The 13581-nt window shown below is 44.1% G+C and overlaps 1 protein-coding gene across 2 annotated transcripts in view; it reads left to right on the top strand.

Annotated features, from left to right (window-relative positions):
• The first annotated feature begins 1274 nt into the window (after positions 1 to 1274).
• Positions 1275 to 13581, top strand: part of LOC131573118 (xylosyl- and glucuronyltransferase LARGE1) — a 270574-nt gene continuing 258267 nt past the window's right edge. The window contains exons 1-2 of one of the 2 annotated variants that reach the window (XM_058826722.1): positions 1275 to 1412; positions 3267 to 3353. The gene's annotated coding sequence lies outside the window, so the exon portion shown is untranslated. The remainder of the gene's footprint in view (positions 1413 to 3266; positions 3354 to 13581) is intronic. The other variant, XM_058826720.1, reaches the window with a different exon arrangement.

Here is a 13581-nt window from a genome sequence, read left to right as displayed (position 1 = left end):
CCGCCACACGGAAGCCAGAAGCCATCGTATTTATTCATTCCTGACGCGATACCGGCGCTCGGAGTTGGGTCTTCCACCGCCGCCGGCGCTCGAGGCCGGGGCCGGGCCGCCCCGCGCCCTCCCGCACTCACCGCGCCGGGAGGCGCTCGGCACCGCCGGGCAGGCGGCGGGCGCGGGGCCGGCGCTGCCCCCACGGCCACGGGCCGGGCCGGGCCGGGCCGCCTCTGAGGGCCGGGGCGAACCGGCTGCGGGGGCCGGGCCGGCCGTGAGGGCTGCGGAGACCCCTCGGCGCTGGCCAGGTGTAGCGGCCCGGGGCGCCCCGCTGCGCGGGCGGGCGCTGCGCGGCGGCGGCCGCCGCTGGTTGGGCGCTCGGCGCCTGTCGCTGGGCGGCGTGAGAGCGGGCTGGCCCCGCCTCGGCCCGCGCCTCCGCCCGCCCAGGCACAGACATGACACAGACACACGGGCGCTGCAGCCGCCGCTGAGCCAGCCCGGGGCAGCGCGGCGGCGGGCGCACGGCTCCCGGCACTCGCCGAGCAGCAGCGGCGGCCGCTCCCGGCTCCGCCTCGGCCCCGGCCCGCCGGGCGGGCAGCCGCGGCCGCGACACCCGCAGGGGGCAGCCTGGCACCGGAGGGAGCCGGCGGGGGAAGGCTGACAGCGGGGAAGGGGCGGGAGGCGAGGAAGGAAGGAAGGAAGGGGAAGGGGGCAGCCTGGCACTCAGATTCGGAGGCGGTCGTCAGGCACGAGCACGGAGCGAACCCGGTCGGAGCGCGGCACCCAGCGGTCGCTGACGCCGGGCCGGCAGCAATAGCGGCGACCGCGGCGGTGCCGGTGGGAGCCTCTCCGTGCTCGGCTCCGCGGTGCCGGTGACCTTCCCGGAGCTGATCGCCAGGCCGGGGCAGGGCCTCTTCTCCCCGCGGAGAGTGTGCACCAGGCCCCGGGGAGAGGGCAGGAGGCTGGGCCGGAATCCCCCGTCGCCCGCGGGTCCTCCTGGCCGCCGGCGGGGCCTGTGCGCCGCGCGGTTCGCCGCCGGGGAGAGGGGCGGGGGAAGGCGAGCGGGACGGACGGACGCGGCCGGGCTGCACCTCGGGACAGCGCGGGGCGGGCAGGCCCCGGGGAGAGCTGAGCTGAGCTGGGCGGCGGAGGAGGCGGCCACCTCGGCGGCGCATCCCGGGAAGAGTCGGGACCTCCCCACCGCCCTCCTCCTCCTCCCACCGTTAGCGGCTCCTCGTCCCGGGGAGAGTGGAGCTGCCGCCCGAGCTGGGACCCGCTGGCTGACACCTCCGGAACGCCGGGCTGCGGGGACGGAGCTGGAGCTGCCCGCCTGGAGCAGAGGAGGGGGAAGCACCTCTTGCCTGCCCGGAGCGGCGGGCGCTGAGCGCCCGTCCCGGCGGCCCGGGAGCCACCCGGAGAAGGTAAGTGCCTTCTCGTCCAGTCTCTGCTGCTTTTGGAGGTGAGGGGCGGGGGAGGGCAAGAAACAATCGGTGAGTGTCTCTTCCAGCAGTCCGGGGAGGGGGCACCCGGGTCCAGAGGGCCGGGCTGGCATCTTTATGTGCTGGATTTTAATCCCCATCAGATCCGGAATCGAAAGATGCTCAGGCGGACGCGCGCGTGTCGCTTCCCGGCACAAAGGGGCACGTCCCCCCGGCCGAGGGAGGTTCCTCCGCTCCCCTCGGCGCTCCGCTCGCTGGCTCGGCGCCGCACGCTCTCCGCTCCGGCCGGGCTGCGCGCCGGCTCCAGCCCCGCTTCGGCTGGGTCCCGCCGAGTGCCGCTGCTCCGCGGCCGGCAGAGCCGGGGCCGGCGGCCGCGGGTGCGACGGAGGGAGTCGAGCCGCGGGGCGTGAGCGCTCTGCCCGCCGGAACGGGAGCCGGGGGCAGAGCCGGAGTTGGGCTGGGACGCCGAGCCGAGCAGGGTGACTTCCCCATCACCCGCCAGGCTTCCCTGCAAGCCTCCAGCCCGGGGAGCGCTCCTTTGGGAAGGCTTCTGCTATTACCTCTTATCCGACAACTGTGTCATTTAGCTCGTTAATCCCTGCGCACCGGGGGATGGGGGGAAAATAGCAACTTGCAGCCCTGTGGAGGTGACGTGAAGTTTGACAATGCCTTATGTAACACTTTTTGGAGACATTCCTAGTTTTTCTGCTGTGCCCAGTTTTAGTAAGCAAGTGGTTTTTCTTCTTTGTGGAGCATCAGACAAGCGATTTTTGTGTTTTCACCTGAGTACAGTGTCTTCTGCTTTGTTCAACTTAGAACAGAGGTACTGGTACACAGCATATAAAGTCTACTTTTCCTCTACGTGCGTTTTTTAAATGAAAATTAGCCAGCGGAGACATTTGAACAGTTGTTTGAAGGTCTTACGTTTTTCTGTATGTATCCACATAGGACGCTTAAAATTACTACAGGAAACATTTTCACAGCACTGATTGTCATGCGTGTATTCGGGAAAGTGTGGATGCCAGGTTGGAAATGGCAATAAATCAAATGTCTTTTAAACATTTTTAGCTTCTTTTTAGACAGTATTAGTGCTGGAAATGCTGAAAAGAGCAGAAAGCACCAGGCTAAATAAAGTGCTGTATTAAAATCAGACCTGGCAGTTGCCAACAGGTCAGCATATTTTATTCAATGATACCTGCTGGATACAGATTTAATTTTCTGTGTACAAAATATTTTTTAAACTTGTTCAGAAATAGAAGCAGCGGGAAATTTGATAAATGGGTTGAAAGGTTGCCTCGTTTCTATAAGGGTTTATGTCTTCTACCAGGAAAAAAAACCCCAAAACAAAAATAAAAAGCTGGCCTCATGCACAAAAAGGCAGAGTAGTGATTTGCCACATCTTTTCAGACTCCCACTGCTTAGAGACGCTAGGGGGACTGGTTTGGGTGGGCTTCTTCCCCTCATTCAGTGGTGAAAATGCACAGACTATTGTGATAATACCTATGAAATGTTATTTTTTCTAGCTTTTTGGAGTTCTGTCATTTTACTGTAAGCTTAGAGGAGAAATCATATGTAGAAACTTGGGTGATGAGTTAAGGGCATAGGGTCTTCTAACAAAGTCATTTTGCTCCCTGCTGCAAAAGAGATAGATTATCTGAGGTTAGTTTACTTATAGGAGTAGGACAAAGTAACAAAAAACCCATGCCTTGAATATCTTCACTGTGTTTCAGTTTTTTTAAAATGAAGAAATGTGAAGCAGGTATCCTTATACTTCTTGAAAACTGGCAATTGCTGGTAGGTATTCCAAGTTTGAAATGTGAAATTCTTACTGCTTAGGTGTCCTGTGACGGCCCTTGATCAGAAAGGCTGCAAGTCATGTAAGAGCCGCAGTAACTGCAGAGTCTCTGATGGATAATTGGATTGGTAGGTTGGTTTTGATTTTTTTGTCCCCTTTTTTTTTTTTTTTTTTTTTTTTGGCTTTTAATTGCCTGCATTAGTAGCTGGTGCCTTCTCGCTATCCTGTTGATGTTTAATTCTCATGATTTTTGGGTTATGTTGTGTATGGCATCTTTTGTGTTTGAAGTATATACCCTCTTCTCAGTTGCTGGTAGGGAAAGCATAGCTTGGAGGTATTTGAATGGCAGATAGAGCAAGATACTTTTTTTTAATGCCTGAAATACACATGACAACTTCTTTTCTTTGTTGTTTAGATGACGTGAGAAGATTGTAAGTTTTCTCAAGTCTGGAGAAATATGCACTGATTTTTGTTAAAGGAGCACTGAAAGTAATATTACTTATATCTTGAATTCTCTGTATCAGCTATTCAATCTGCAGAAATTTCAGAGCACAGTCCTCAGAAAGCCAGAGTGCAGAGCAGTGATGAATGACTGCTTGCCTGTTGGAAACATTAAGATCTGTCAGAGGCTTGATCTGAAATTTCAGTGCGTAGGACTTTAATATTAGTAAAAGTAGTATTCCTTCTGAATTAATTATTTTAGAAAAGTGTGAAATTAGGCATCTCCCAAGTGCACTTAACTCACTGAACTGAAGTGTTCTTAAAAACAATGATTTTGAACTCATGAGACTACTTTCTGCTCCAACGTGTGGCTTTTGTTTTTACCTAGGATAAACAATCAGTTGTTAATAGACCCATACTCTCCTCTTTTATCCTTTGTCTGATTATTTTTTATTTTTTTAATGTGGCCTTATAAGAGCAATCTTAAAAAACAAACTCAGGCACAAAAACAATAAAACAAGTTTAGTTTTTTTTGTCTGATGTTTATAAAGGCTAATAATTGCTAAAAATCATAATCTGACTAGAAAGTCTTTGCACTGCATGCTAAGCTCTCTCTACATGAAAATTCCTATTGATGTTGATGGGAGTGTTTGTCTAGATGCAGAACAGCAATTTATTATTTAAAAAAATGTTACATTATCCTTATTTTGTGTCTTGTATGAAAGCCTATGCTAATGAGCTCTTGTCAGTTTTGAAGACTTTTCATCATCTGTATTAGAATAAATTAACAAAATGTCTGTTTTAAGGATATGAGATTTCTGGTGTATCTCCTTTTCCTGTGTCTGTGCTGATGACATTAAGATTCGTGTGAGAAGAGAACATAATGGCCGGTGCAAATTTGCAGTTGGTTATTCTTCATGAGTTTGTCTCCATTCTCTTCAGAACTGGCTCTGTTGTTTATTTGCCTAATGCTGTGGGTATAGAACTTTCTGAAAAGTCATTTTGTGTAAGGAAACATACACAATGTTCATTGCAAGGAAACACGCACACATGTCCATTGCACTATTTTTGCTCTGTTGTCTGTGTTTGGTTCATCTTCCTTTTTACAGTGAATGCTGGCTTTAAAAAACAACCATTGTTCATTAATGCTGGCCTTAAAAACAGTCATTGTTCATTAATCCCACACTTGGCATAATTTAAGAGCTGGAGAGTCAGAACTACCTCAAGGAAGATATTTTTACTTTTCCTTTTTTTATTTCCTTTTCATTGGATCCCTAATTTTTCTCTTCCTTGTGATACACCCACCTGAAGATAAAGGTAAAAAATGAGGGTTGTACCTTGTAGGTATTCATGACCCTTTTGGTGTCACTTGGTTCAATATTTGAAGGTCTGTCCTGTCTTGTCAGAGCTTGTTCAATGCATGACTGTAGAAAGGGAGTAGCAGATAAGAAATTCTATTTTATTTGGAAGTCGGTGGCTCAAAAATCAAGGAGAAAATTGCTAGAAAGGATTATCCTGGCCTTGGCACTGACTTTGAAGAAATCTGCCAAGGCTGGAATCCTTGTTTAAGTGCCATCTGTGTCAGAATTAGAAGCGAACAGTGTAAAATAGTTCCATTACTCATTCTAATTTGTAGATCTGACTAGGTCTGATAAAGTTTACAGTAGCATCCACATCACCTTCTTTCTTGGATATGGCTACTATTTCCACAACAGTGGAGTTAACTGGGTAGAAGCTACGCTTAAAATTATCCAAAAGAACCCCAGCAATGCCCAGCCAGTACTATAGCAAAAAGTCAGATCTGATTGTGTAACTCTAGTGTCTTGACTAGCGAGTGCTAGAAGATAGATGCCATTGCTGGTCTTCTCCCGTGCATTTTTGTGTATTGATGAGTCATTTCTGCTACTCCACATCTATACCAATTTTTTATCCTCTGGGAAGAATTGAACATGATGACCAAGACTATGTGTGCTGGCTGAGAGGCAGCTTGTCAAGGGTCACATCAAGGAAGAGTGGCCTGCTTTACTGTTTTCCCAGGAATCTATGAAAATTAGAGAAATTGTAACAATTTCTGATCTGCTGTTGTTTGGCCAAACTGCAAGTAGCAGTGGTAACATCACTAAATAAAATAGATAAATCTAATATATCTAAATAAAATACATAAATCAGACCTTTCTTAAATGAGGACAACCCCCATATCAGTGAAAACCTGCTTTCACTCATCTGCAGTGATAGTTACAAGAAAACATGTGTTCAGAAAAAAAAAAAAAAGTAATTATTTTAAGCAACCCTCTGCCTCCTTCACAAGAAATTTTCTGCTGCTTAAAACTTCCAGGGAAGTTAAGTTGTTGAGTTGCATCTCTCAAGAGTTCCTCTGCAGTTTATGAATGAAATATTAACATACGGAGTATCAACATTTCACTTCTACTTTAGCTTTTAGATTTGATCTGCTGATAGGCATTTGGCAGCTAAGACTTAGGACTAGGAGAAAACTAGAAATTGTTACAGTGGAATGTTCATTTAAATACAAAGAGAAATGAAGGATTTTGTTTTAGTGGGACACAAGAGGAAAAGAAGAGAAAGGGCAGAGAAATTAATGGAAGGAATTGTAGACTTCGGTTTATTTTTTGAAATATGAAACTGCTTACAATTTCTAAATGGAATTAGGGATGAATTTAAGTTGTCAGTTTGGAGAAATGAGTGTTTCTCATTGTGGAATATAAAGTGTTATTGAATGGTGGAATAGGGTGAGTAAGAATTGACAACTAGTCAAATGAGGTGATGTTTTCAGTTGATATTTAGACTTCTCAATCCAGCTCCTTCTGGTGAGTTTTCATTGTCTTCCTCTTTCTGACTCCCCTGCAGTCCCCCTGAACCTCAGTGCTAAATTCTCTTGGTGATTGTTTGCTCTTCTGTCTTCAGTTAATGCTGCTTCTAATCAGTACTGCAAAGGGGATTTTATGTTTAAAAATTAGCTGACTTCAGTGTATGAATCTGTTTAATTCAGTATCTTTTTACTGAAGGTGCTAGAAAGGTGTATGCCAGTGGATAAAAATAAGAAATGAAAACCCATCATTTTCACATTTTTAAATACCCAAATATATGGTCTTTAGTTCGTGTTATTCTTAAGAATATTAGCTTTCATTGTTTTGTTAACAAAAGGGATGTATGAGGCTTCCTGGTATTTTTATATAAAAATGAATTGGCATTCAAATGAGGCTCTTCAAACAGCAGTTAAATTCTGTATTTCTGTAGTCTCACCATTTTTCAATCCTAAAACTGGTTCTAGAGCGTGACTCAGATTCAAACCTGTAGGTTGTCATTCCTGTAAGACAAATTTTCAGATATAAAATATTGGCTGGCATGCTTGGGAATTCTTAAATGAGATAAAGATGGTTCCTACTACTTTAGAAGGGTGCAATTGTCTGTATTTTTGGATTCTTCCATATTGAGCATACCGTACAATTAGATGCTATTTTTTCAAAGTAGAGAATTGGAGCATTGAAGAATGAGTTCCCTGTAAAGGTGGACACTTTTCTGTTGCTATTATTGGAATATGTTATAACTTATGTCCTTGATCTTGATCTTCCAGAGCTCTTTAATATCAACTGCATTTATGAGAAGTCTTTTCCTCTTCAGTGACTATTCCAAGTAGTAGAAATCAGTAGGTGATGATGTAGTGAACAATTTTTAGTTCTAGGAGAGCTGCATGTTGACATTAACTTCCACAAAGCAAAAATGATCAGTTTAAGAAGTGGTAAAAGCTTTTATTTCGTGATGTCGTCCTCATTGAGGTTCATGTTGTCACGAGTGGGGGTGCTACAAATGAAGAGAGAAGGAAAAAAAATCACTATAGATACTGAGTGTATTGGAACGTAGGACATGCTAGTGGCTAAGCCAAACCACTTGGTGATGAGCAGGTACTTTGAGAAAGAAGCAATGTGTATGGAAATAAATTCACATCCTTGCATGGTTACTCTCAGACCTCAGGAGTGAAGAAGGGAATATAGCCACAGTGGCTAAAGTTCTTACCTTTCCTTCCAAACATTACAGTCTGCCTGCCTTTTCCCTTGTTCCCACTATAATGCTGCTGCAGCTTAAAGGCTGCTAGATGAAAATAGCAGCTTCTAGCAAACTTCTGGGGTCATTCAGACTTACACTGTTTGTGGTAGCCATGTAGATCCTTCGTTGTTGGAATACCTTCTTTCCCCATGAAGGCATTGCTTTGGGAATGATTCCTGCATGGCCAAAATCAGGATGCTCTCCAGCTGGTTTGGAGAGTGGAGAACCATGCATAGTAATGCCTTGCAATATGGTTATCAGTTTTGCAATTTTCATCTCTGCTGTTGCTATCCAGAGTCTTGCCCTTTCCTTTTGTGTGCTGTGCTGGGGAAGTTGGACTTAAAATCTCAATTTGTTCATGCTACCAGTTGCCACTACTCTCACACCACTACTCTCAGCCTGGCACCTGAGGTATATCCAGCTGCATCATATTCTAAAAGCATCTGAGGTGCTGTTTAGTAAGCTTAGTAATCTTGGTTTATATTACTGTTGCAATGTGAATTAACTGTGCACAGTTGGTGAATGGGTTGAGAAGAAATATGTTCCTACCATTTTTTCTTTCTTAAGATGAGCAAAAATAGTAATATTGTGCCACTAGCATGTAGGGAACGGAAACTGACGACAGTATTTTTCATACGCGGAATAACTGTGCCAATTTCCTAGTCTTAGACGTGTTGTGGAAATAAATCAGTAGGTTCCTGAATGCTTTACAGAGCTGCTTAGAGTGAGGAAAATGACAGTGTAGAAGGATAAACCCATTCTGTGACAACACAGTGATGCACTGCAGGTGAAGTGATTTGAGGAAAGTTGCCCGAGTGGTTAATCAAAAAAACAAAGAGCAGAACTCTGGTTTCCTGAAAGAGTCACTGTCCTGTGCCTTAAACATGTGAAAATTCCAATGTCTTTGACAAGAACTATTGCTTAATACAGTTGTGCCTTAGATGATGAAACCAAGTCCCTAATGATACTCAGCATACAATAATTATATTGTGTAAATATTCAGAATTTATGTGCATCTTAAATAAGCAAAAGTTAGTTGACAGATGGAAAACAGACAAAATAAATGGATCAAAGTGAAATTTGCAAATACTCTGTTGATTTAGAGGTGGTACTGTGACCACACTGAAGAAAGGAATGTATATTACTTCTCGAAAATGGAAAATAATACAACTCTTAAAGAAAGAAATAGGAAAATGCTTGAAGGAGTAAGTTAATATGTATCTTGGTATTTACAAGTTGTAGGTTATTGTTCTTTAATATATATGGAGTTTGTCTATGGTCAGGTGGTGCTGACAGCCTAGAGAAAGTAACTGGAAAAGGCCACTGCCATTTAGAAGAAAAGTCACCATAAATGAACAGTAAGGAAGCCAGAGTTTCCACTGAAATATTGACACATGTTAACTAGATTAAAAATATGGCAATTCTGTTGATTGCATCATTTTATATCAGCTTTGAGCCATAATAAGCAGGGGCAGACACAGCATTTTTCTGAACAGAGAGCTAGTGCCATGTTCTGGGCAAATTTCTTAAGGGTGTAGGGGTGGAGAGAATGAGAGAAACAGAATTGAGGTAAATCCATGTTTGCAAGGTGTCTGAAGGTTATGTAGTTTGATAGAGAACAGATTTTTCTGACATCCTAAAGGTCTTCAAATTTTTCATGGTGAGTTTCTTCCCTTTCTGTTCTCAGTTTAAAAAATGCTGTATTACACATCAGCGGTAAAGATTTCTGGATCTGAGGTTAGTATCAAGAATTCTTTGAAATAATTAAATTTATAGCATATCTTACTTCATGCGTTTGAGTTTTGTTCCTCAGTTTCATCTGTCCTGCTATTGGACATTGATATGTTAAGAAAGGCCCGAGTTTTGTTTCTGTTAAGATTTTTTTCTTTTCCTTTGGCCCTTAACTTCATACTTTAAGTTGCAGTATATGAAAGTAATATGATCTGAGAAAAGATTTTTGACATTCTGGTTGAAGTAGTGGAATGGTGAATGTAATATAGAAAGCAGTTGTTTATTCATTTTATTAAAATGCCTAGAGGCTCTGGTTGAGAGAGAGCTCACTGCATGCTGGGAGAAGCACAAGTACACTGAGTGTACCGAAGGACACTTTATGGTCAGGAAGGCTGGTCTGAACCAGCTGGTTTGTGTCTGGAAGGTTTCTGGAGCAGCAGTGCTTTAAAAGAATCAGGTAATGGTTGAGGTTGGAAGGGACTGCTGGAGGCTGTCTGGTCCATCAGCCTTGCTCAAGCAGGGCCACCTAGAGCCAGTTGCCTAGGATGAAACCCAGATGGCTTTTGAGTATCTTCAGGACTCACAATCTCTCCGGGCAACCTGTGCCTGGGCTCAGTCACCCTCATGGTAAAAAAGTGTTTTCCTGATGTTCAGAGGGACTCCTGTGTTTCAGTTAGTGCACGTTGCTTCTTTTCCTGTTGCTGAACAGGATCACTGAGAAAGATCTGCCTCTACCATCTTTATACCCTCTCTTCAGATACTTATTCTTGACATTCCTCGCTAGTTTTAGCTCCAGGTGGGCTCTGACTTTCCTGACTGCATTTCTGCATGCTCAGGCAGTGTCTCTGTACTCCTTCCAGTCTGCCTGTTCCTGCTTCCTCATATTGGATGCTTTCTTTTTGTGTTTAAGTTTTGCCAGGATCTCCTTTTTCATCTGTATAGGCCTCCTGAAATTTTTGTGTGACTCCCTGCTCTTTGGGATGAACGCTTCTTGAGTTTGGAGGAGGTGGTCCTTGAGTATCAAGCAGCTTTCTCTGACCCCTCTTTCCCTCCAGAGCTCTATGCCATGAGGCTGTTTTCAAGCAGGTCCCCAGAGAGACCAAAGTCTGCTATCCTGAATGCCAGGCCTGTGATCTTGGTTTCTTGCCCTTCTCTCTCCTGTTGGTGTTGTGAATGCCACCAGGGTCACTGCAACTTAAGGCTGCCTATGACCTTCATGTCCCCAAGGAGCCCTTCCTTTTTTTAGTAAGTATGAGGTCCAGCACAGAGTGCCTTGCTGTTGGCTCTGCTATCACTTGGGTCAGGAATCTCTCAGTGCTCTCTGGGAGAGCTCTGGATGTTTATCCCTGGCTGTGTTGTCCTTCCTGCAGACACCAGAGTGGTTTAAGTCCTCCCCCACGAGGACCAGGGCTTGTGATTGTGAGGTTGCTGCTCCCTGTCTGTAGAGGGCCTTATCCACTCGATTTCCTGGCCAGGTGCCCTGCGGCAGATGCTCACTCGCTACAGTGTCATCCGTACTGGTCTGCTCTCTAATCTGTGCCTGTAAGCTCTCACTTAGCTCATCATCCATGCCCAGATGAAGCTCAGTGTTTTCTGATGCCTCTGTCATGAAAGGTAACTCCAGCTCTAGGTCCTTCTGACTTGCCCTTCCCAAAGGTCTTGTATCCCTCCTTTGCAGCACTCTACTCATACAAGACATTGTAACGTGCCTCCATTTATCCCAGCATTTTATAACTGTGAAACTCCACATAAATCTGGAATTCCTCCTGTTTACAATATTGATGTTTATTCATGCAAAAAATAAATTCCACCACAGAGGGAAGCAATTCAGATGAAAGCACTGTTTTTGCCAGTATAACTGTGACTAGTGTGGCAGCTTCTGCTGGCCAAGTGACGTCAATCAGCAGTCACTCTTCACACCATCAACCAACATGGCTGGGGTGTCAGAAATTCCCAATGCTGGAAAGCACTCCTGCCCAAAAGTGCTTAGAAAATACAGAAGAGTGTGCTGAAGTGTTTGAAAACTGGTAGTTTGTACTTTTCACCTTTTTAAAATTTTTTAGAATGTACTTTTAATCTCAGTAATTGTTGTTTGAGTAATGCCTGCTTATTTGATGGTGGCTTTGTTTGTTAAAATGCCTTTGGAAAAAATACAGTCTGTATTCCTGTGTTGGGATCTACTGAAAGCAGCAATGTGGAATGATTCTGAAAAAAATCACTGTAGTTTTGGGACATAACTGATTTTCTCTGTTAGATTGCATTTTTTTTTTAATTGATGTGGTATTTTAAGTCTATTTTTATATTCAATTTGAAAGTGCTAAATTACAGTAGTATTTAATACCATTTTTCTATTATCTAAACAAAAACCTTTAGCAGGATTGAGACAGCTCCCAGTGCACCTGCCATGTGCTGGTAATTTATGAAGATGAAATGCATCTAACATGGCAGGAACTGAGTCATTCATCACAGATAGCAAGAAATGTAAGTCTCCTTGTATTTTTTGTCTTTTCTTTACCTGTATTCACCATGCATCTCTGAGTCTGTGATACAGCTATATTGGTCACCACAAATTCGTTCCATTTGGTCTGTTTTGAGTCAGGTACTGAGATAAGTTTTAGGACTTGGTGTCTTGATTAATCAGAACAAAGTGGAATTTCTGGTGGTTTTAGTGGATTGAGCACTGGTTTTTCAGCAGGTCAGAGATAACCCTATTAAGACATAAGCATTTTCAGGATCTGTTTGTCATATTGATTTCCATCTTTCTAGTGAGAAATAGCTCTAATTGTTCTGGTTTTTTTCCATGTTCAAGTTCTCCTTACTTCTCCCAAGGAGATTGTTACATGATATCTTAGGATGTTTTCAGTCAGGTAGTCCTGTCAAATGCTAACCTGGAGCCAACTTCCATGCCTTTTCTGCTGACTGGACCTTTCATCTGAATTGACTGAGGTAACCCAGTGCAAATTCCCACTAGTAATCAAGCGTGCTGAGCTAGGCTGAGCAGTGGGAGGATGTGAAACCTGTGCCTCTTGTTCTTAGCTAGCTTCTGTTCCTTTCTCAATATCAAGTTCAAGCTCCTAATTTTTCAAAGCCCTCCTCAGAACCTGAATGGGAATGTTTCTGCCAGGTTCCAGGGCCTCGAGCTGGGCATTCAATACCAACGTGAAAAACTTGGCCATTCTTTACTTTTTCTATATTCTGTCTCCCTCAAATCAGTGCTGCTGATAGTGGAGTGAGTGGGGTACTAACCAGTACAGATGAGGACCTGTGAGAGTCCTGGTGTTTGGGATTAACTCACTGTCCATTAGCTACCAGTTTTGTGTGAATACTGGCATGCATACAGTGATGATTTGGGATGGCATAGAGTTCTCCAAAGACATCCCAACATTTATCTACATTAGTGGTATTTGACTCCCCAAATGAATATCAATGTAGCAGATACTGCTTTGTGATCAATTTTTTGAATAAGTTTTTCCTATTAGAGGTGGCTAAAGAGCCACACAGCACCCTAGGAAAAAAAAAAAAATGGAATTCAGCAGGGTGTGTAATGAGCAAACTTTAACAAATTACATCTTTTTATCTAACATCCTGACTCTACTGGACACATGTGCCTTTGGAAAGGCAGTCATGGTAATTGCAAAGGAAAAACACATACTAATAAAAATGTAGAAGTTTTTTTTCATAGTGGTATAGAATGAAAAAAGGTGTTGCAGGTTTAATTTGAGAAAAGCAAGAGGAATTTCAGTGGAAAAAGTATTAGAATTGAAATGAAACCAGGTCTGCCAGAATCTCTCAATATTCAGTAATAAAGTACTTCTTGTTCTAGTACTGCAGAACCTGTTTTGATGCATCATTGATGGAAATGAAGCCACAGTTTACAAAACTAAAATAGCAGCTATCCATCCATTTTGCTACAAACTTCTGCATCCTCTTTTTACTGCCATTCACTGAAACAATGGTGCTTTTATATCTTGGCATGTTAATATTTGCAAAGTGTTTTTGAAAGCTGAAATGCACAAGAAAGGTGCTAAGTATTCTTGCTTTCACTTAGAACTAATTTTCATTAGAGATGTTCTTGTCATGGCTTATACTTTGTGTGAAAACTAGAGGGGATGCAGTTATTTT

The sequence above is a fragment of the Poecile atricapillus genome, chromosome Z (assembly GCF_030490865.1).
Source record: "Poecile atricapillus isolate bPoeAtr1 chromosome Z, bPoeAtr1.hap1, whole genome shotgun sequence".
NCBI lineage: Eukaryota > Metazoa > Chordata > Aves > Passeriformes > Paridae > Poecile > Poecile atricapillus.
The sequence above is the reverse complement of the archived record's forward strand: the minus strand, read 5'-3'. Positions and strand labels throughout refer to the sequence as shown.